The 736-nt window shown below is 48.4% G+C and overlaps 1 non-coding gene across 1 annotated transcript; it reads right to left on the bottom strand.

The window, feature by feature from the left end:
- Positions 1 to 236: 236 nt before the first annotated feature.
- On the bottom strand, positions 237 to 309 carry Trnar-ucg (transfer RNA arginine (anticodon UCG)). Its single transcript has one exon. It is a non-coding gene; the product is annotated as a tRNA-Arg (tRNA).
- Positions 310 to 736: the final 427 nt, after the last annotated feature.

Below are 736 nucleotides of genomic sequence, written 5' to 3'. Positions count from 1 at the left end.
TCAAAAGCCGAACGAGTTACTTTCCGACGTTGTTTTAGATGTGTAAGTGCCAGTCAAACCTCGCGGTGAGGGCACTCTGCCGACCATTTCGCTAGTTAACACCGGTCTTCTTGTGTGTGTTTCAAGCTCAAGACCATCTCCAAGCACAAAATGGTCAACAGCAACATTCAGACGGTTTCGTACTGCACAATTGCTACATTAAAACGGTATGTTTGTTTTTCAGAACTGGAAAAACACGACCGTGACAGGATTGGAACGTGCAACCTTCGGATCCGAAGTCCGACGCCTTATCCATTAGGCCACACGGTCACTGACGACCAAGTATAACTTATATACGATTCATCTCAAAACGCTCACACCCCCTGAGGAATTGTGTTTTCGTTCCACACAGCCGCTGCCCCTTACTCTTTCCCACCCATTCGTTACATTCAACCTCTTATGAGACCGACCAAACATAGACAGGAAAACAAGACCACACACTTTGCGCAATCAGAATCGATGGCAGGGTGTCCCTCGCCGCATTTGCAACGATGGCCATTTGCTACTTCTGCAGAAGCGGCGGCGGCGACGCCGACGACGCCGACGACGACGACGACCGCGAGAGGCTCAGAGATTTGTGAGAAATACATCTATAAAATGTAATTCAGACTGCCTCGTCCCACCTTATGCCGTACCGCTTTGGCAAATGCTTTATCAGCGCCATTCGCCTTAATCACATCTGAGAGTAATTCTTAAT

Source organism: Schistocerca gregaria, chromosome 3 (assembly GCF_023897955.1).
Source record: "Schistocerca gregaria isolate iqSchGreg1 chromosome 3, iqSchGreg1.2, whole genome shotgun sequence".
Taxonomy (NCBI): Eukaryota; Metazoa; Arthropoda; class Insecta; order Orthoptera; family Acrididae; genus Schistocerca; species Schistocerca gregaria.
Note: the sequence above shows the minus strand (reverse complement) of the source record. Positions and strands in the feature narration are given on the sequence as shown.